Source organism: Pongo pygmaeus, chromosome 13 (genome assembly GCF_028885625.2).
Source record: "Pongo pygmaeus isolate AG05252 chromosome 13, NHGRI_mPonPyg2-v2.0_pri, whole genome shotgun sequence".
Lineage (NCBI taxonomy): Eukaryota > Metazoa > Chordata > Mammalia > Primates > Hominidae > Pongo > Pongo pygmaeus.
In genome coordinates this window covers 55,628,120-55,650,798 of record NC_072386.2, presented here as the reverse complement: position 1 = coordinate 55,650,798, position 22,679 = coordinate 55,628,120, and the positions used below count along the sequence as shown (strand labels likewise).

Here is a 22,679-nt window from a genome sequence, read left to right as displayed (position 1 = left end):
CCAGATTGTTGTCTTGGAGAGTTTACCCAATGTTTTCTTGTAGTAGTTTTATAGTTTGAGGTCTTAGTTTTAAGTCTTTAATCCATTTTAATTTGATTTTAGCATATAGCAAGAGATAGGGGTCTAGTTTTATTCTTCTAGGTATGGATATCTGGTTTTCCCAGCACCATTAATTGAAGAGGCTGTCTTTTCCCCAGTGTATGTTCTTGGCACCTTTGTCAAAAATGTTCATTGTAAGTGTTTGGATTTGTTTATGGATTTTGTATTGTGTTTCATTGGTCTATGTGTCTATTTTTATGCCAGTACCATTCTGTTTTGGTTACTGAAGCTAGGTAGTATGATTTGAAGTCAGGTAATGTGATTCTTTCAATTTTCTTCTTTTTGCTTAGGATAGCTTGGCTATTCTGGGACTTACATGGTTTCATATAAATTTTAGGATAGGTTTTTTCTACATCCGTGAAGAATGTCATTGGTATTTTGATAGGGATTGCATCAAATCTGTAGATTGCTTTGGGAAGTATGGACGTTTTAACAATATTGATTATTCCAATCCATGAACATGAAATATTTTTCTATTTTTTGCTGTTCTCTTCAATTTCTTTCATTAGTATTTTATAGTTTTCATTATAGAGATCTTTCACTTCTTTGGTTAATTTCTAGGTATTTAATTTTATGTGTGGCTTTTGAAAATAGGATTATATTTTTGATTTATTTTTCAGACTGTTCCCTGTTGACATATAAAAATGGTACTGATTTTTGAATGCTGAGTTTATGTCCTGCAACTTTACTGAATTTGTTTATCAGTTCTAACAGTTTTTTGGTGGAGTATATAGGTTTTTCCAAATATAAGATCATACCATCTGCAAACAAGGATAATTTGACTTCTTCCTATCCAATTTGGATACCCTTTATACCTTTCTCTTGTCTGATTGCTCTAGCTAGGACTTCCAATACTATTTTGAATAAGAGTGGTGAAAGTAGGCATTCTTACTGTGTTTCAGATCTTACAGGAAAAGCTTTCAGTTTTTCCCCATTCAGCTGTGGGCCTGTTGTATATGGCCTTTAATATGTTGAGATATGTTCCTTCTATATACAGTTTTTTGAGGGATTTTATCATGAAGGGATGTTGAATTTTATCAAATGCTTTTCAGTATCAATTAAAATGATCATATGGATTTTGTCCTTCATTCATTTGATATGATGTATCACATTGATTGATTTATATATGTTGAACCATCCTTGCATCCCTGGGATAAGTCCCATTTGGTTATGATGAATAATCTTTTTAATGTGTTGTTGAGTTTGGTTTGCTAGTATTTTTTCTTAGGTTTTTCATCAATATTTATCAGTGATATTGGCCTATAGTTGTTTTTGTTGTTGTTGTTGTTGTTGTTTGATGTGTCCTTTGTCTGGTTTGGGTATCATGGTAGTACTGACCACTGAGTTTGGAAGTGTTCCTTCTTCCTCTATTTTTCTGAATAGCTTGAGTGGGACTGGTATTAGTTCTTTAAATGTTTGGTAGAATTCAGCAGTGAAGCAATCAGTTCCTGGGTTCTATCTTATTGGGAAATTTTACTTATGGTTTTGATCTTGTTACATGTTATTGGTCTGTTCAGGTTTTGGATTTATTTATAGTTGAATCTTGGTAGGTCATATGTGTCTAGAAACTTGACCATTTCTTCTAGATTTTCCAATTTATTGGCATAGAGATGCTTGTAGCAGCCACTAATGATCCTTTGAATTTTTGCAGTATCAGTTGTAATGTCTCCTCTTTCATCTCTGATTTTATTTATTTGGATCTTCTGTTTTTTCAGTCTGGCTAAAGGTTTCTTAATTTAGTTTAAGTTTTTGAAAAACTAACTTTTAGTTTCATCGCACTTTTGTATTGTTTTCTTCATTTCAATTTCATTTCTGCTCTGATTATTATTGTTTCTTCTATTAATTTTGGGCTCAGTTTGCTCTTGCTTTTCTAGTTCTGTAAGATGCATTGTTAGGTTGTTTATTTGAAGTTCTTCTTCTTTTTTGATGTAGGCATTTATAGCTATAAACTTCCCTCTTCGTACTGCTTTTGCTGTATCCCATAGGTTTTAGTATGTTGTATTTCCATTATCATTTGTTTCAATAAATTTTTCAAATTCCTTCAACCCATTTATGCCTAGTATTCCATTACTGGGATGCTAAGCATGTGGAATTATTTATATTCTACTGCTCAAGGTCATCGCCAAAGTCTGATTTTTCAAATTAAAAAAATTGCAACCTTAGGAATAAATGGGTTAATTTCTTCATGAATCTACTGGTCATTCAGTACCATAATGTTTAATTTCCACGTATTTGTATAGTTTCCAAAATTCCTCTTATTATTGATTTCTAGTTTTATTTCATTGGGTTTAGTGAAGATGCTTGATATTTCAATTTTTTTAATGTTTTCAGACTGGTTTTGTGACCTAATATATGATTTATCCTTGAGAATGATCCATGTGCTGAGAAAAAGAATGTATATTCTGTAGGTATTGGATGAAATGTTATGTAACTATCTATTAGATCCATTTGTTCTATAATGTAGATTAAATCTAATGTTTCCTTGTTGATTTTCTGTCTGAAAAGATCTGTCCAATGCTGAAAGTGGGGTATTGAAGTCTCCAGGTGTTATTGGGGTCTATTTCTCTCTTCAGCTCTAATATATGCTTCATATATATCTGGGTGCTCCAGTATTGCATGCATATATATTTAAAATTTATATTGTCTTGCTGAATTCACCCCTTTATCATTATATGGTGACTATCTTTGTCTCTACTCATAGTTTTGGTCTAGAAATCTATTTTGTCTAATATAATTACAGCTAACTCTGCTCTTTTTTTTGTTTCCATTGGCATGGAATATCTTTTTCCAACCCTTTATTTTCAGTCTATGTATATCCTTATAGATGAAGTATGTTTCTTGTAGGCAACAGATCAATGGGCCTTTTTTTTTTTTTTTTTAATCCATTGAGCTACTCTATGACTTTTGGAGAATTTAGTCCATTTACATTTATTGTTATTATTGATAAATAAGGACTTACTCCTGCCATTTTGTTATTTGTATTCTGGGTGCTTCGAGGTCTTCTTTTCCTTTCTTTTTCCTTCCTGTCATTCTTTAGAGAAGGTGATTTCCTCTGGTGGTATGATTTAGTCACTTGCTTTTTATTCTTTTTGTATCCGTTGTATGATTTTTGGTATGAAGTTACCATGAGGCTTCCAAATACTATCTTATAGTCTGTTATTTTAAGCTGATAACAACCTAACACTGCTTGCATAAACAAACCAACAAATAAGCAAAAGGAAAACTAATAAAGACTCTATGCCTTAATTTCATCCCCACAGCTTTGTTAATTTTTGCTGTTACTATTTATTTCTTATTGTACTCTGTATGTCTTAAAAAGTTGTTGTAGTTATTTTTTGTTGTATTTCTTATTTTTTGTTGGTTAATTGTTTAGTCTTTCTACTTAACATAAGAGTAGTTTACACACCACAGTTACAGTGTTATAATATTCTGTGGTTGATATGGTTTGGCTGTGTCTCCACCCAAATTTCATCTTGAATTGTAGTTCCCATAATCCCAATGGGTCATTGGAGGGATCAGGTGAAGACAACTGAATCATGGGGTGGTTTCCCCCATCCTGTTCTCATGATAGTGAGTTAGTTCTCATAAGATCTGATGGCTTTATAAGGGGCCTTTGCCTTCACTGGGCACTCATCTCTCTCCTGCCATGCTGTGAAGAGGTGCCTTCCACCATGATTGTAAGTTTCCTGAGGCCTCCCCAGCCATGCAGAACTGTGAGTCCATTAAACCTCTTTCCTTTATAAATTACCCCACCTCGGGTATTTCTTCATAGCAGCATGAGAACAGACTAATACAGTTAATTGGTACCAAGTAGTGGGGCGCTTCTGTAAAGATATCCCAAACTGTAGAAGTGACTTTGGAACTGGGTAACAGGCAGGTGTTGGAACAGTTTGGAGGGCTCAGAAGAAGACAGGAAGATGTGGGAAAGTTTAGAACTTCCTGGAGACTTGTTGAATGGCTTTGACCAAAATGCTGATAGTGACATGGACAATGAAGTCCATGGAGATGAGGAACTTGTTGGAACTGGAATCAAGGTGATTTTTGCTATGCTTTAGCAAAGAGACTGGAGGCATTTTGCCCCTGCCCTAGAGATCTGTGGAACCTTTGAGCTTCAGAAAGATGATTTAGGGTATCTGGCGGAATAAATTTCTAATCAACAAAGTGTTCAAGAAATGACTTGAGTGCTGTTGAAAGTATTCAGTTTTATGTTTTCACAAAGATACGGTTTGAAATTGGGACATATATTTAAAAGAGAAGCAGAGCATAAAAGTTTGAAAAATTTGCAGTCTGATGATGCAATAGAAAATAAAAACCCACTTTCTGAGGAGAAATTAAAGCCAGCTTCAGAAATTTTCATAAGTAATGAGGAGACAAATGTTAATTGCCAAGACAATGGGGAAAATGTCTCCAGGGCATGTCAGAGGTCTTTGCAGCAGCGTCTCCCATCACAGGCCTGGAGGCCTAGGAGGAAAAAATGGTTTTTTGGGCTAGGCCTAGGGCCTTGATGCTTTGTACAGTATCACGACTTGGTGTCCTGTGTCCCAGCTATGCTTAAAAGGAGCCAATGTACAGCTCAGGCCATTGCTTCACAGGGATCAAGGCCCAAGCCTTGATGGCTTACATATGGTGTTGGGCCTGCGGGTGCACAGAAATCAAGAATTGAGGTTTGGAAACCTCCACCTAGATTTCAGAGGATATATGGTAATGCCTGAATGTCCAGGTGGAAGTTTGCTGCAGGCGTGGAACGCTCATGGAGAACCTCTGCTAGGGCAGTGTGGAAGTGAAATGTGGAATCAAAGACCCCACACAGAGTCCCAACTGGAGCACTCCCTAGTGGAGCTATGAGAAGGGCAACACCATTATCCAGACCGCAGAATGGCAGACCCACCAACTGCCTGCACCATGTGCCTGGAAAAGCCGCAAACACTCAACACCAATCTATGAAAGCAGCTGGGAGTGGGGCTGTATCAGGCAAAGTCCCAGAGGTGGAGTTGTCCAAGGCCATGGGAGCCCACCTCTTGCACCAGCATGGCCTGAATGTGAGACATGGAGTCAAAGGAGATCATTTTGGAATTTTAAGGTTTAATGACTGCCCTATTGGATTTTGGACTTGCATGGGATCTGTTGCCCCTTTTGGCCAATTTCTCGTATTTGGAAAAAGTGTATTTACCCAATGCCTTTACCCACTTTGTATTTAGGAAGTAACTAACTTGCTTTTGATTTTACAGGCTTATAGGCAGAAGAGACTTGCCTTGCCTCAGACCTTGGACTTGGACTCTTGAGTTAATGCTGGAATGAGCTAAGACTTTGGGAAACTGTTATAAAGGCATGATTATGTTTTGAAATGTGAGGACATGAGATTTGGGAGGGGCTGGGGTAGAATGATATGGTTTGGCTGAATCCCCACCCAATCTCATCTTTAGTTGTAGTTCCCATGATCCCCACATGTTGTGGGAGGAACCCATTGAGAGATAATTGAATCATGGGGCAGTTATCTCCATGCTGTTCTTATGATAGTGAGTGAGTTCTCACAAGATCTGATGGTTTTGTAAGGGGCTTTTCCCTTTTACTTGGCACTTCTCCTTCCTGCCATCATGTAAAGAAGGATGTGTTTGCTTCCCCTTCTGCCATGATTGTAAGTTTCCTGAGGCCTCCCTAGCCATGCAGAACTGTGAGTCCATTAAACCTCTTTCTTTTATAAATTACCCAGTCTTGGACAGTTCTTTATAGCAGCATGAGAATGGACTAATACAGTGGTTTTCTGTGTACATACTATTACCAGTGAGTTTTGTACATTTGGATGATTTCTTTTGCCTCGTTAACTTTCTTTTCTTTCTGATTGAAGTATTTCCTTTAGCATTTCTTGTAGGACAGGTCTGGTGTTGATGAAATCTTTCAGTTTTTGTTTGTCTGGGAAAGTTTTTATTTCTTCTTCATGTTTGAAGAATAATTTTTGTAGATACACTATTCTAGGGTAAAACTTTTTTTTTCCTTTAGCACTTTAAATACATCATGTCATTCTCTCCTGGCCTATAAAGTTTCCACTGAAAATTCTGCTGCAAGATGTATTGGAGCCCCATTGTATGGAGCTCTTGTTGCTTTTAGAATCTTTTCTTTGTCCTCAACCTCTGGGAGTTTGATTATTAAATGTCTTGAGGTAGTCTTCTTTGAGTTAAATCTTGGTGTTCTATAACCTTCTTGTACTTGGGTATTGATATCTCTAAGTTTTGGAAGTGCTCCGTTATTATCCCCTTGGATGAACTTTCTACCGCATCTCTTTCTCTACCTCTCTTTAAGGCCAACAACTCTTAGATTTTCCCCTTTGAGGCTATTTTCTAGATCTTGTAGGTATGCTTTCTTGTATTTTATTCTTCTTTATTTTGTCCCTTCTGACTGTATTTTGTAACATCCTGTCTTCAAATTCACTAATTCTTTCTTCTGCTTGATTAATTCTGTTATTAAAAGACTGTTGTATTCTTCAGTATGCCAACTGCATTTTTCAACTCCAGAATTTCTGTTTGATTCTTTTTATTTCAATCTCTTTGTTAAATTTATCTAATAGAATTCTGAATCCATTCTCTGTGTTATTCTGAATTTCTTTCAGTTTCCTCCAAACAGCTATTTTTAATTCTCTTTCTGAAAGGTCACATGTATCTGTTTCTCTAGGATTGGTGCCTGGTGGCTTATTTAGTTCATTGGAGAGGTGATTTTTTTCTGGATTATCTCAATACTTGTAGATATTCATCTGTGTCTGGGCATTAAAGAGTTAAGTGTTTATGGCTAGGCGTTGTGGCTCACACATGTAATCCCAGCACTTTGAGAGGCCAACGCAGGCAGATCACAAGGTCAGGAGTTCAAGACCACCCTGACCAACAGGGTGAAATCTTGTCTCTACTAAAAATACAAAAATTAGCTGGACATGGTGGCACGCACCTGTAATCCCAGCTACTCAGGAGGCTGAGGCAGGAGAATCGCTTGAACCTGGGAGGCGGAGGTTGCAGTGAGCCGAGATTGTACTACTGCACTCCAGCCTGGGCAACAGAGAGAGACTCTGTCTCCAAAAAAAAAAAAAAAAAATAGGTGTTTATTGTAGTCTTCTCAGTGTGGGCTTTTTTGTACCCAAACTTCTTGGGAAGACTTCCTAGATATTCAAAAGGACTTGAGTTTTGTGATCTAAGCTGTATCTGCTTTAGGGGGAACCCCAAGCTCAGTAATGCTGTGGTTCTTGCAGACTTGTAGAGGTACCAATTTGATGATCCTGGTTAAGATCCAGAAGAATTCTCTGGATTGCCAGGCAGAGACTCTTGTTCTCCTCCCTTACTTTCTCCCTAACAAATGTTGTCCCTCTTTTGTTTCTAAGCCACCTGGAGCTGGGATTGAAGTGACACAAATACCCCTTTGGCCACCACCTCTAGCACCATACTGGGTCAGACCTGAAGTGAGCACAGCACTGGGTCTCTCTCAAGGCCTTCTGTAACCACTCCCTGGCTACCACACGATCACTCAAAGCCCTATGGCTCTACAATCAACAAGTGGCAAAGCCACCCAAGCCTATGTCCTCCCCTTCAGAGCAACGAGTTCCCCCAGTCCCTGCGTAGGCCCAGAAGTGCCATCCAGGATCCAGGGACTAGAGTTAAAAATCTTAGAAATTTACCTGGTGTTCTGTTGTACTGCAGCTGAGCTAGCACTGGAACCACAAGATGCAGCCCTTCCCATGCTTCCCTTCCCTTTCAAAAACAGAGAAGTCTTACCAAAGGCAGAAGAGTCTCACCTCATGGCCACTATCACCTCAGGCCCATCAGGAGTACTGCCAGACTACTGCTGATCTTCCCTTAAGGCCCAAGGGCTCTTCAGCCAGACTGTGGTAAATACTGCCTGGCCTAGGACTCACCCTTCAGAGGAGTGGGGTCCCCTCTGGCCCAGGGAAGGTCCAGAAATCCCATCCAAGAGCCAAGTCCTGGAATCAAGGACCCTAAGAGCCCACTTGGTGCCCTACCCACTGTGGCTGAGCTGGTACTTAAAGCCAGAAAGTCTCGGTGTCTCATCCAAGGCACTCAATGTACCTGGGCATTGCTGCTGGTTATTCAGGGCCCAAGTGCTCTTCAGTTAGTAGATGGTGAATTCTGCCAGGACTAGGTCTTTTCCTTCAAGGAAGCAGGTTCCCTTTGGCCCAGGGTGTGTCCAGAAATGTCTAGGAGCTAGGGCCTGGAAAGAGAGCCTCATGACTCTGACTAGGGCCCTATCCTGCTGTGGCTGAGCTACTATTTCAGGTGCGAGACTAAGTCCTTCCCTCTCTTTCATCTCATTTCCTCAATCAGAACAAAAGAGTCTATTTTGAAGTTGCAAGCTGTGCACCCTGGGGTTAGGGATGGGGTGATGCCAGCACTCCCTTAGCCATCCAGGCTGGCTAATCTTAGTAGATCATGTGTGTCTTCCCCACAACACCCCACCCAGTCCACTGTCTTTGGGCCTAGTTCAGCCCGAGGACTCACCTAGGTGTTGCATTCCTTGTGGCCTAGACTGCCTTTCAAGTTTATTTGGGGTTTCAACATACTTTATCCCATGTTGGTAAGGCTTGTGGGAACTCAAGTTCTGACCCTGGGATCAGCTATTCCCCTCTGGCTAGGGCTAGTTTAGATGCTTCCTCCGTGGATGAGTGTCAGCTAAGTTTGGTCTGATTTTGTTTTCTGCCATAATAAGGGCAGCACTGAGTTCAATGCCTTACAATTGCTGGCTCTCCCCAGGGCACAGAAATGCTCTCCATACCATGCTGCAGAGGGAGGGATGGCATGAGTGAGTCAAGACTGTCTTACCTATCTCTTCAATGCCTCTTTCAGTGATACAAGTTAAAACCAGGTACTATGAATGGTCACCTGATTTTTGGTTCTTACAAAGGTTTTTTTTGGTGTGTAGATAGTTGTTAAATTGTTGTCCTCGGAGGGATGATGGTGGAGCCTTCTATTCTGCCATCCTGCTCCACCCCTCCAGTGCTATATTTCTTAACGAAAACATTTAAAATCACTTAGGTGGCTTGCTAGTCTGAAAGATTACACAATTTTACATTCTTTTTATATATTTTTATCTGTATCACATCAGGACAATCATATAACATCACACTAATACTAATGAGCAGCTTTTTCTTATGGATATGAATAATTACATTTCTATCTACATTTGAACACCTCTCATCAATATTCAAATAGGGTCTACATTTTATTAGCATTTCACTTGTTTTTAAAGCCGCGTGCCTCAGTTTCCATCAGAGTTAAAGGCTGGGAGATGAAAAGGTTTCATGGGGGGAGGTAGGTAGTTTTAAATATGGGCTGTGCCACTGTAACCAGAGAAGCAGGTCAATCATCTCTGTACGTTGAGCTTCTGTGTAAATTGTGGTTGAAGAGAATATTCTACTGTGTGAAATAATCCCATCATATGAAACAAAGTTTGAAGTCTTTTTGATGACTGTGACAATTATAATTCTTAATCTTATGCTTACAGAATATTCTAAGAAACACATCGTGAATTAAGGATAGTGTACAGTGGAACCATACAGACCTGGGATCAAATTCCAACTACTAAACTGGCTAGTTGTGTGGTCTTAGGCAAGCAGCTTAATTCTTTCTTTTTATTTATTTATTTATTTATTTATTTATTTATTTATTTATTTTGACGGAGTCTCACTCTGTCACCAGGATGGAGTGCAGTGGTGTGATCTCGGCTCACTGCAACCTCTGCCTCCCGGGTTCAAGTGATTCTCCTGCCTCAGCCTCCCGAGTTAGCTGGGACTACAGGCACACGCCACCATGCCCAGCTAATTTTTGTATTTTTAGTAGAGATGAGGTTTCACCATGTTTGCCAAGATGGTCTTGATCTCTTGACCTCGTGATCTGCGCGCCTAGGCCTCCCAAAGTGTTGGAATTACAGGCGTGAGTCACCGCCCCAAGCCTGGCTTAATTCTTTTATCCTTACTCCAACAACTGTAAAAATTGAGGTAATAAGATGCTATTGTAATGATTAAATGAGAGATTACCTGTAAAATGCTTAGCACACTAGGTAAGCATTTAATCAGTGGTGTTACTTGTTTTTGTTATTACTATTATTTGTCAGATTTATGAAATGAAAGCAATACTAAGGTAGAAAACTCATTTTAAGAAAACAAAGGAGTAGAGGCTGGGTAGAATCTAAACCTATTTGTTTTGGAGTGATTGAGATATCCAATATCAGCATTGGGGTGTGTAACACAATACAATCTTCTATAATGAAATAGCTTGTTTCAGCCAGGGGGTAAAAAAAAAATAGAATGAAGCTGTGTTGGCTCTTCTATTGCCTCTAGTGAAACACATTTGTTGAGCACACAGGACAGTGCAGTAGAGAGAGGAAGGTATGCAGAATTTAGAAACAAGCAGCACTCCTCAGTTTGAGTCCTAGTCTTTCCTCATCCCAGCTGTATAAAGTGGAAGAATATAGTTAATTTTCTTTTCATCTCAGTAACTCTCTTCTGTAAGGAGGTATTGGCAGTCCAGTTGGAATGCATCCCTCCAATTCAGCCCAATTTGATTGGGATGTTGGGAGTATTAAGAATGGCCAATATAGAGGAAATACTTACTAAGTACTTATATGTATTATTGCATTCACTGTGAACCCATGAGGTAAGTTACTACCCCAATGAGACAGATAAGATGATTGAGGCACAAACATCTAATAAGTGGTAGAGCTATGCTTTGAGAATGAGACATTTCCAGAGGCTGTGCTCTTAACCACTAGCCTACATTGCCTCTCATGGTAAGTGAATGCCAGGTCAAGTATCCTATACACAGAAGCTCTTCCAGAACTATCCCATAACTTCTCTCTCATGGGAAAATCACTTTGCCTGTCTCTCACACATTCTAAACATCAATCAGGATGCAGTCAAAGGCCACTTTCTTTATGAAGTCTTCTCATATTACCTCAGCCCGCTCAGCTCTCAGCTTCTCTTGAACCCCTGTGATACTCACTAAAATGCTAAAGAGATCTATTAGTCAGAACTATTTCTATTTAAGGAGGCTTAAGATCTATAGGTCAAAGCCATTCTAAATATTCAACATGTAACACATAAATTTGGTATTATGAATGACTCCAACCTCTTAACAGCTGGAGGAAGACAGTCTCATCCCAACAACCGAGGGTGCACTTTCAGTCTGATGTGGCACCTAACAGAAGGTTCTGTGACCTCTGGAATGAGTGCATGCTCGTGCTGTTTCAGGGGCTTTCAGCCTGGAGTTGATGGAGGCTCGGATGAATTATTTTTTTTATATTTTTTAAAGTTCTAAAGGAGCCATAATGAGTTATTGGCTCTCTGACACAACAATTTTTCTATGTTTTTGGTAGGAATTATAGCCATTTAATGTCTACACTGGACACTCTGATTGGCTGTTGATGACTGGATTTGTGAAACATGAATGATTAGTGGTCTTGACAGGGTTATTGGAGCCAGGATCAGGAAGTGACGATACCTGACAGCATGCTTCCAGGACAGGTCAAACTTGGACAACACCCCAAATAAAGGAAAGGGTAGCAGTGACTGCCCAGAGTTGGTTTGCTTACTTGACTTATTGCGTACTAACCCCGCAGTCCAGCCAGGGTTTACCTGATTTCACAATATATCACCACTTTCTTGGAGTCTTAGTTGTTTTGGCTGCTATAACAAAATAGCCTAGACCGGGCAGATTAAACAACAGAAATTTATTTCTCAGTTCTGGAGGCTGGGAAGTTCAAGATCAGGGTGCCAGCCAATTTGTTTCCTTGTGTGGACCCTTTGCATGCCAGCTGTCTTTTTGCTGTATCCTCACATGAGTGGTAGAAAGTGTGGGAGAGAGAGAGGGGGAGATGTGGAAGGGAGGAGGGAGAGAGGAACTGGAGGGAGAAGAGAGAAAGAAAGAGGGAGAGGAGGAGAGGAAGAATGAGAAGGGGAAGAAGAGGGAGGGATATGGGAGGTAGAGGAACAGAGAGAGATTAACAGAGAGAGGCAGAAAAAGAAAACACTAGTCTCTTCCTCTTATAAAGACACTAATCCCATGATGGGGGTTCCATCCTTATGACCTCATCTAAACCTAATTGCATTAAAAGTCCTCACATCCCCAAAACCCCCTCATCATACACATCAACATATGAATTTTGGCGGGACACAAACATTCAATCCATAACATTTTGTAATTATGAATCCTTATTGAACATTGAAATTATTAATTGCATTATACTGGTTTTCTCTCTTTTCTCTCATTCCCTGATCCCTGAGTTTCAATCCTCTCCCTTCTTTGCCCTGCCCTTGCTCTGAAAGGCCAACCTTAACAACTGCAACACCTGGGCACCCTGAATCACCATCAGAAGATTAGAAGGTGGAAAGAGAAAAAAAATGTGGTATTTTTTTCTACTTCCTCACCCTCTTTGTGCTGTTCTGGGAATGCCTGCTTCCCTCTTTGACCATAACTTCTGTTAGGCAGTTCCCTATTCCCTCACCTGGATCTCACTTGGGTGTTTGCAACACTGTTTCATTTCTCCCCCTCAGACCTACGGGTGGTAATGGCTTCCTCCTGTTGCTAGGTCCTGAGCACCTTATCATCTTTTGTCTGTTACCTTAAAGCAGGATTTCTCAACCTCAACGCTACTGATATTTTGGGCCAAATAATTCTTTGTTGGTGCAGGCTGTTCTGGGCATTGTATAATGTTTAGCAACATTCCCAGCCTATGCCCACTAGATGTCAATAGCAACCACCCCAGTTGTGACAATAAAAAATGTCTACAGATATTGCCAAATGTCCCTCAAGGGGCAAAGTTGAGACCCACTGTCTTAAACTTATCTGTATTTCTGTAAATGGTCCTTTCATTTAAAAACATGTCTAAATATTCCAATTGTGTTGTCTATTTAAATATTCCAATTGTGTTTTCTAGGATGCAGATGAAAACATGGGTAAATAATAATAGAATCAATGGAATTTATTTATGACTTATTACATGTTGATCAGGATAAGAATCTTTCAAAATGTGGGATCCAAAACTGAAAACAATGTGAAAAAGGGTATTGCTGGTGGCAAGCCTAGAAGTACTGATCATCTCAATGGCACAACAGCCATTGATGGTCTAAATGGTTGCCACACTGAAGCTGTGGTTTCAAACAGGGGTCACAATACAGGGAGGAGGTACGTGGTCTAAGGCCTTGGTTGCATAGTGATTGTGATCGGTGCTCTTGGATTAGACTGCTCAGATTCAAATCTTCATCCTATTGCATGCTAGTCCTGTGATGGTGGGCATGTTAATCTCTCTCAGATGGGATGTAGACAGAGTTATTGGTGTCAGTGGTTCTTTTCTTATCTGAAAAATGAGTCTAATATTTTCTCATATTATTGTGAAGATTAAGTGGTATAATGTTTGTAAAGTGTTTGGCATAGTGCCTGGTACATTGTAAGATTTGCAGTAATGATCATAATAGGATTATTTCTGAATTATACATATACACATATACATACTACACTAGGTGCACACATATTAATCACGTAGACATATATCACAAGGTAAGCAATTATTACTCATAACAAATATGTCAAATCTGGAGTTTTACTTTTAAAACATTAAACATTTTATTCCATGATACATAAATGCATAACCCCTATAAAGACTTAAAGAATACTATAAAATGTGTTTCTTCTCTTAAATATACCTTCTGTATTGTACTCCATTTAATTATTTTAATAATATCTTGAACCATATGACATTGCCATTTTTTAGGTCAAAAACTGTCAAACATTACAATATCATGTAATTCAATCTAATAGCTCTGTGTCTTTCTCTAATTTTGTTCCATGCATTTACACACACTTATAGGTAAATATGCTACATGACTTTCAAAAACATGAATGGCACTGTAACTACTTTTTATTTTTGTTTAAGAGACAGTGTTTTGCTTTGTTGCCTGGGCTGGAGTGCAGTGTCCTGATCCTGGCTCATTGCAGCCTTGAAATCCTGGGTTCAAGTGATCCTCCTGCCTCAGCCCCATGAGTGGCTAGGACTACAGGAATGCACCACCACATCCAGGTAAATTTTAATTATTTTGTTGAGGTGGGGTCTCATTATGTTACCCAGGTTGGTCTCAAAATCCTGGTTCCAAGTGATCCTTCTACCTTAGCCTCCCAAAGCGCTGAAAATAACTACTTTCTTTACTAATAATGTGCTGTGGCAGTCTTTCCAAGCCTATCTTGCTCTTTTCAAGGTTGGCAAAGTATTCCATCTTATGAGTGAACTAACGTTTATTTAAATTCTCCTTTATTGATATGAATTTTCCAAATTTATTGCTGTATACAAATTATAGTGCAATCAACACCTATTACTTAAATATTTGCACATATGGGTGAGCATCTCTGTAGAATGGAATCCTAGAGTAGAATTGAGGGGTCAATTTAAAATTGATATATTTAAAATAATAACAGATTTACCAGTCTATATCTAATACTATGTCTATATTTATACTAATCTGATTAGTTGTTACTAACCCTCAATTTTCTTACATGTATAATTCTGTGTTAAAAGAGTTTGATACTGTATAAAAGTGCCAGGTCCTCAAACTTCTAAATTTTTGCAAATGTGATAGAGAAACAGATAGGTTATTACGGTTTTAATCTGCATATCTCTGATTACTAATAAGGTTGAAAATCTTTTCATGTGTTTATTGAGTTTTTGCTTTTCGTCTGTGAATTGCGTGTTCATTTCTCAAGCCCATTTCTCTGTTGGGACATTTGCCTTATTCACATCAATTTGTAGGAGCTCTTTATAGATTCTGGATATAAATCCTTTGTTGTACCTGTTACAAATATCTCTGTTTGTCATTTGTCATTTAGCTTTCTTTATAGTATCTTCTATCACCCAGAAGTTACAATTTTTATGTAATTGCATGGCAGACATTTCTTTGTTAACTGTGGGGTTATCAAGCCTGACTTCTAGAATGCTAGGGTGTTACACCTAGGGAACCCTCAAGTCAGAATCTGGATACTGCCTTGAACTGAATTATTTATGGTTTATTTTTTTCCTTCCTATTAATGATGGTATATTTTTGCTTGGGAAAAAGCATCTACTGTATATAAGCAAAACCAAAACCCAGAGCACTAATACTTATTTACACCAACTGAAAAATAGACTAAAAATGGAGACTTGTAGTCTCATAGCAGACAGTCTTCTTAACAGAACAATAACAACAATAACCACACACACACACACACACACACACACACAGTTCTCTGTGAATATACAATTTTTAATTTGTCCACTTCACCTTGTCAAGAGCTCCAGATAAAATGGGCATGCAGTAGAGCAAGGAAGATAACACAGAAGCACTGCTAATTTATCATTATAAAGATAGGCAACCTACAGGCAAGTCTGGAGGGACTATAAGTTAATGAAGCTGATTTTCTATTGATTGGGAGCATGTTTGGGGTCAGTGAGGATTCTTCTATTTGCTTTGAGGGAATTGGGATTTGCAAGGTTATAGAGTTACTGTATGGTTGACCTGGTCAGGTTTTGATGGGGTTATCCCACCTGGTTCAAGAGGAATACAGCATTTCTGGTCCTGGTAGTAAGGAAATGCGCAAGATAGCTGCTCATCCCTCTGAAGAGAAGGAGGCCTAGAAAAAGAGGTAACCAAAGGTGCAGATAGGTTGTACACTTAGGCCAAGGGATGTCTGCATGTATGAGGCCTCAGCCTGGAAAGAAAAGCCATCAGCAGGGAATAAGATGGGAGGGCAATGTAGAGGGATGAAACATGTATTTCATGTCTACCAGGTTGAAGGCTTGTCATACATCATGCCTCCCACTTCTGACAGCACTGACTGATTCTGAATCCATCCTTTACACTCAGCTCAGGTTACCTTCTTCCAGCAAGATTTCCCTTGTCTCCTTATCACAGGTCAGGGGTCTGTTTTCTAGGCTTTCAGATCTCCCAGTGCACATCCTTTTTTTTTTTTAACCACATTTAACTGCGTTAGATTCTAAGGGTCCCTTCATGCATCTGACTCCTTCACTATGAGCTTCTCATTCATCTCAGTATTTCCAGGACAGACACAACTCAATAATAATAATAATAGCCATCTTTTATGTAATGGATTCTGTATCCCACGTCCTCATCTAAAACTTTACATATTTGAATGCATTTAGTGCTCACTAGAATCCTGGGAGGGAGATACCATTACTATCCCCATACAGGTGAAGAAACTGAGGCACAGAGGAATGTAACCAAGGTTAAGTACTTGCTCAAGGTCTCCTAGTTGGTGAGCGACAGAGCTGGGTGTAGGATTTCTGCTGTCTGGCTCTTACTAAAGATATGAGGCTATACAAATGTAGCATCAGGGATGAAAAATATTTAAGTAAAGGAGCAAATGACTTATTTCATCCTGACAATGATCCCTCGAAGGAGGAGAGCACTAAGAGAAGAACCATATAGCTAGGAAGAGGAAAAGCCTGGGTTCTTACTCATGTCTATACTCTGAAGTCCATGTTCTTTCCAGAATTATATTAATACTAATATCTGGAAAGGATATTAGTGAGTTAGCCTGAGAGGTGTGTAAAGAATCTCCATTGCATGTACATTTGGGGAAGAAGTGACCAGAGGGACAGGCTGATGATATTGGAGTGACGAGAACCCAACCAGGCCAGGAACTATACTCTGTATTGGATCTTTTCTAAGTAGCCTTTTAGAAAACCTCAATATTTTATTTATTTATTTATTTATTTATTTTTGAGACGGAATCTCGCTCTGTCACCTAGGCTGGAGTGCAGTGGCACAATCTTGGCTCACTGCAAGCTCTGCCTCCTGGGTTCACGCCATTCTCCTTGTAGCTGGGACTACAGCTCCTAGCCTCCTGAGTAGCTGGGACTACAGGCGCCCGCCACCACACCTGGCTAATTTTTTGTATTTTTAGTAGAGACGGGGTTTCACCATGTTAGCCAGGATGGTCTCTATCATCTGACCTCGTGATCCACCTGCCTCGGCCTCCCAAAATGCTGGAATTACAGGCATGAGCCACCGCCCCTGGCCTATTTATTTATTTATTTTAATGGAAAAGAGGTTAAACCCAGGGAGGAATTTTTCTTGAGGCTTCTCGAAAGCATGAGATGGTGATGATGATAATGATAGAGAAGCACACACTGATTGGGTTCAAATTCTAGCTCCATATTTTTCTAGCCATGTGATCTTTGACAAGTTACTTAACTTCTCTGTACTTCAATTGTCTCAGCTTTAAAATGAGAACAGTAAAAGTAAGCATCCACCTCGAAGGGCTGTTGTGAAAATTAAGCAGATTAATTCACATGAAGCACTTAAGATAATCCCTAGCATATGTAAGCACTCAACAAATGTTGCTACTATTATGTTCATACATCCATGTGGTATTAGGAAAGAGCACTAGATTAAGAGTCAAGGCACTTGGGTCCCAATTCCATCTCCCTCGCTAGAGGTGTGACGTTAGCCATCTCCTTCTTTTCTAATCTGATTAGTTGTTAGTAACCCTCCATTTTCTTACAAGTATGATTCTATGTTAAAAGAGTTTGTAAATAAACTTCTCCTGTTTTAGGTTTGTGAACATCCCACATGCAGAGAATGGATCTATGGAAACGGCACTGCTCCAGAGACTGCGCTGAACCAGCAAACAATAAACTGTGATAACAAGCAGGGAGCTCTGTCCCTGAGAACACCTCACAGAAAGACTGAAACCACAGTTGCTGACCTGAGATGGGAGCAGGAGGTGGAAACTGGAAGGCAGTAGTCTAACATGAGAGCTGAAGAGGCTACACAGAGATGGGAAGACCTTCTAATGCACTGATCATTGGTTGTCTCACGTGGTTAAGCAGATTATCACACCACCTGCAAATAATTACAGTTTTGTCTTTTTCTTCCCCATATTTATACCTCTCATTTTAAAATTTATTTTGTATCATTTTGTCTAGGGACCTCAGTACAATTTTAAATAATCATGGTTACAATAACCAAATGTATCCAGCTTAGATGGAAATGTCAGTGTTTCAACATTAAGTATGCTGTTTATTATAGATTGCAGCAGATACCCTTATCAAATTCAAAAAGGTTGGTTCTAGTGCTAATTGACTAAGAGTTTTTTTTTTCTTTCTTTCTTTTTTGTTTTGGTTTAAAATTAGGAGTGTATCAGTTTGTCAGGGTTCTCCAGAGAAACATAACCAAGAAGATGAATGATGGATGGATATACATGGATAGATGGATGGATGAATGGATGGATGGATGGATGGATGGATGGATGGATAGACAGGCAGGCAGGCAGACAGATGGACGGATAGATAGACAGACAGACAGAGAGACAGATAGATAGATAGATATTTTAAGGAACTGGCTTACACCATTGCAGAAGCTGGCAAATCCAAAATCTGCAGGGTAGGCTTGCAGGTTGGAGACTCAAGGAAGACCCAATGCAGCAGTTTGAGCTTGAAAACGGTCTGCTGGGAGAATGTCTTCTTCCTCTGGGGAGATCAGTCTCTTTTCTCTTAAGGCTTCCCACTGATTGAATGAGGCCTACCCACATTACAAGAGGTAATCTGCTTTACTCAAAGTCTATTGATTTTAATGTTAATTTCATCTAAAAAAATCTTCACAGAAACATCTAGAATATGTTTGACCAAATATCTGGGTACCATAGCCTAGCCAAGTTGACACATAAAATTAACCATCACAAAGAGTTGGATTTTATCAAGCACGTGTTTGGTATGTATTTTATGATTTTTATCCTCTGTTAATATACTTAATTTTATTAATACATTTTGAATATTAGACTCTCTTTGCACTAAGAGTACCCACACAAGTCTTTACCTAAATATTTTTAAAGATTCTATTCTATTTTACCCAAATATTTCAAAAGGTTCAAAATAACAAGTTTTGGCATGGATATTTGATATGGATGTAAAGTGGCAAAGTCTTTTTGGAGAGTACTTTGACAGGATCTATAAGAATTTAAATGCATACCTTTGACTTATTGGTTCTATTTTTTCTTTTGGATCCTCAAAAATACCTTTGCATATGAATAAAGAGGCATATGGCAGGCTGTTCATTATAGCATTGTATGGAAAGTAAAAAATTGGAAACAGCCAAAGTGTCATTAAGAGAGGAATAAATGAACAAACATCTAAGAAATACTGGCAGCAGTCAAGATTAATACATATATACTAGCCAGGCGCAGTGGCTCACGCCTGTAATCCCAGCACTTTGGGAGGCCGAGGCGGGCAGATCACAAGGTCAGGAGATCGAGACCATCCTGGCTAACAAGGTGAAACCCCGTCTCTACTAAAAATACAAAAATTAGCCAGGCCTGGTGGCATACGCCTGTAATCCCAGCTACTCAGGAGGCTGAGGCAGGAGAATTCCTTGAACCTGGGAACTGGAGGTTACAGTGAGTTGAGATTGTGCCACTACCCTTTAGCCTGGGTGACAAGTGGAAACTCTGTCTCAAAAAAAAAAAAAAAAAAACTATACGAATATATTTATTTAGAACTCTATAACATATTGATATTTGTTTTTATAGAAGCAAGTTTTAGAACAAAATCTCAAAATGACATGACATATTAAATAATCAAATTTTTGTATATACATTATGACATAAATGCAAAGAAAATCATTTAAATTATACTTATTACTCTGTTAATAATTGTTACCTCTAGAGGCTCAGGGAGGACTGCTATTTATCTGTAGTGTTTACATTTTTTTGCAACGAGAAGGTACTAACAAATTACTTGTCTAAAGGGCTAATATCCAGAATCTACAATGAACTCCAACAAATTTACAAGAAAAAAACAAACAACCCCATCAAAAAGTGGGCGAAGGACATGAACAGACACTTCTCAAAAGAAGACATTTATGCAGCCAAAAAACACATGAAAAAATGCTCACCATCACTGGCCATCAGAGAAATGCAAATCAAAACCACAATGAGATACCATCTCACACCAGTTAGAATGGCAATCATTAAAAAGTCAGGAAACAACAGGTGCTGGAGAGGATGTGGAGAAATAGGAACACTTTTACACTGTTGGTGGGACTGTAAACTAGTTCAACCCTTGTGGAAGTTAGTGTGGCGATTCCTCAGGGATCTAGAACTAGAAATTCCATTTGACCCAGCCATCCCATTACTGGGTATATACCCAAAGGACTATAAATCATGCTGCTATAAAGACACATGCACACGTATGTTTATTGCAGCATTATTCACAGTAGGAAAGACTTGGAACCAACCCAAATGTCCAACAATGATAGACTGGATTAAGAAAATGTGGCTCATATACACCATGGAATACTATGCAGCCATAAAAAATGATGAGTTCATGTCCTTTGTAGGGACATGGATGAAATTGGAAATCATCATTCTCAGTAAACTATCGCAAGAACAAAAAACCAAACACCGCATATTCTCACTCATAGGTGGGAATTGAACAATGAGAACACATGGACACAGGAAGGGGAACATCACACTTCGGGGACTGTTGTGGGGTGGGGGGAGGGGGGAGGGATAGCATTGGGAGAGATACCTAATGCTAGATGACGAGTTGGTGGGTGCAGCGCACCAGCATGGCACATGTATACATATGTAACTTACCTGCACGTTGCGCACATGTACCATAGAGCCTAAAGTATAATAATAATAATAATAATAATAAAAAGAAAAAAGAGAAAAAAAAAGAAAAAAATAAAATAAAATCTTACTCATGGCAATAAAAAAAAAACAAAAAAAAAACAAAACAACAAATTACTTGTCTAATTGAAATTCAATACCAAAAGCTATAAATTAACAAGACATTGTTTTATCTCGAATATTTGAATTTAGTCTAGAACCCTGATGTGTTAACTACATATATTAAAACTCATTAGAAAATACTTTATATCATATTTAAAATTGAAATTTATATTGAAATATTAAATACCAGATTCTTACAATATTACTTTAATTTACAACATACAATGTGTAATCTCCAGGCAAAAAGTGAATGCATTTCATGTTAGTTGATAATGGTACTTTGGTAAGAAGTCTCTTCTAGTTTGGTTAACACAAATAGATATAACACCTAATTTTAGCTCACATAGTAGTAATTTGAAAAGCAAAGATATATTACTCTTTCATAACATGTTAGCTTTGTTACAAAACAATCCCCAACATACTAGGTGTTTCGCCTTGGAATTTTACAGTAACAACCAAGGGGAAAAATAAAGTAATAACAATATGATTTAATAAAAATGGTTTCATATAAAAAACTTATAAACAAGTGGGAATATTTCCTTATAATTTCATTAAAGAAACTATCCTCTAGGCACTTGAGGCTGAAAATTACCTTCTGATAACTTCCATTACACTGATCAATAACATATATAGCTTTTATGAGATGTTTTCTTGATTTTGAGAGAAAATATAACACATGAAAATAAAATAATCTCACATTTACCTTGAATCTTATGTATGAATTTAAGCTATATTTTTAATAGAGAAAAGGGAGGAAGAAAAGGCCTTGCCTCATGATTGAGGGTACTGTTCTCAAGAGAATAAGCTATTCCCAGCCAGCTAGATCCCCGGACCTTGGATCCACTACATAGGTCTACATATCACTACATAGGTCTAACAGAAAGGAAGCCTCTTTTGAGATAGAACATGGGTTTCCCCTACATTTAAAAAATTTTTATTTTATTTTAAGTTCCAGGATACATGTGTAGGACGTGCAGGTTGGTTATATAAGTAAACGAGTGCCATGGTGGTTTGTAGCACCTATCAACCCATCACCTAGGTATTAAGCCCAGCATGCATTAACTATTTATCCTGACGCTCTCCCTCCCCCTGCCCCTGACAGACCCCAGTGTGTGTTGTTCCCCTCCCTGTGTCCCTGTGTTGTCATTGTTCAGCTTCCACTTATAAATGAGAACATACAGCGTTTGGTTTTCTGTTCCTGTGTTAGTTTGCTGAGGATAATGGTTTTCAGCTTCATCCATATCCCTGCATAGGACATGATCTTGTTCCTTTTTATGGCTGCATAGTATTCCATGGCATATATGTATGACCTTTTCTTTACCCAGTCTATCATTGATGGATTTCCCCTACATTTTTATGACACTGAATGTGTGCCTCCCTCCACTCCCTCCATCTCACCCGATCCTCTGTCTGGAATGCCCTTCATAATTTTCTATTTTCTGTGTCATCATTCTAGCACCCAAATAGGCTGGCTTTGCAGGTATGCAACCCATGCAGGGCACAGGGCCCCATGCTCAGAAGAGCCCTATGCATGGTTTGATGCTCTGTGCTCCCTGTCTTGAAATTCTTAATAATTTTATTTTTGAACTTGTGTTTTGTAAGTGAAGCCTGATGGGACAGTGGAGCATGCACATGAGCAAAGGAGAGGCACAAAATATGAGTTTCCTTCCTTCTTTCTTCCCCTATTCACATAAAGTGTTCAAGATATTCCATGAGCACAGGATTTCAGTGGACCCATCATGCATGGCACTTCAAAGTGGGTTAGTACAAGGAAAGTGTCTTAAGTATGCCCAAGTAGGAGGGGTGCTGATATCC

At 38.8% G+C, this 22,679-nt stretch overlaps 1 long non-coding RNA gene across 2 annotated transcripts; it reads left to right on the top strand.

Annotated features, from left to right (window-relative positions):
• Positions 1–3,727: 3,727 nt before the first annotated feature.
• On the top strand, positions 3,728–19,191 carry LOC134737968 (uncharacterized). 2 transcript variants are annotated; one of them, XR_010123446.1, is made up of 3 exons: positions 3,728–3,812; positions 14,020–14,163; positions 17,688–19,191. It is a non-coding gene; the product is annotated as an uncharacterized LOC134737968 (long non-coding RNA). The 2 variants fall into 2 exon arrangements; XR_010123445.1 differs by lacking the exon at positions 3,728–3,812 and adding an exon at positions 5,563–5,734.
• Positions 19,192–22,679: the final 3,488 nt, after the last annotated feature.